The sequence below is a fragment of the Venturia canescens genome, unplaced genomic scaffold (assembly GCF_019457755.1).
Source record: "Venturia canescens isolate UGA unplaced genomic scaffold, ASM1945775v1 PGA_scaffold_38__1_contigs__length_44267, whole genome shotgun sequence".
In the NCBI taxonomy this organism is placed as follows: Eukaryota; Metazoa; Arthropoda; class Insecta; order Hymenoptera; family Ichneumonidae; genus Venturia; species Venturia canescens.
In genome coordinates, this window is record NW_025108604.1 from 7,501 (window position 1) to 7,783 (window position 283).

Sequence of the window (283 nt, forward strand, 5' to 3'; positions counted from 1 at the left end):
GAGCGAGCATCCAAGCCCGCCGTTTACCCGTTCGACCGCAACACGCGTCAAGAGCGACGAGTAAACTCACAAGATACGCAACTTTCGAGATATTCGGACGATCCCAAATTCGCCTTTCTCCCGATAGCCTACGTAGACGAAGCGTCGCGGTTTTGTGCCCAGAGACTCTGTAATTGTGCTGACTTTTTTTCGTCGGTCGTGCGACGCCCGCACCGGGCGTCCACCGACCGAGGATTTCTCGTTTCCCCGTTAGACCCTACGTGACGAGTTTCGCTACGTCTCC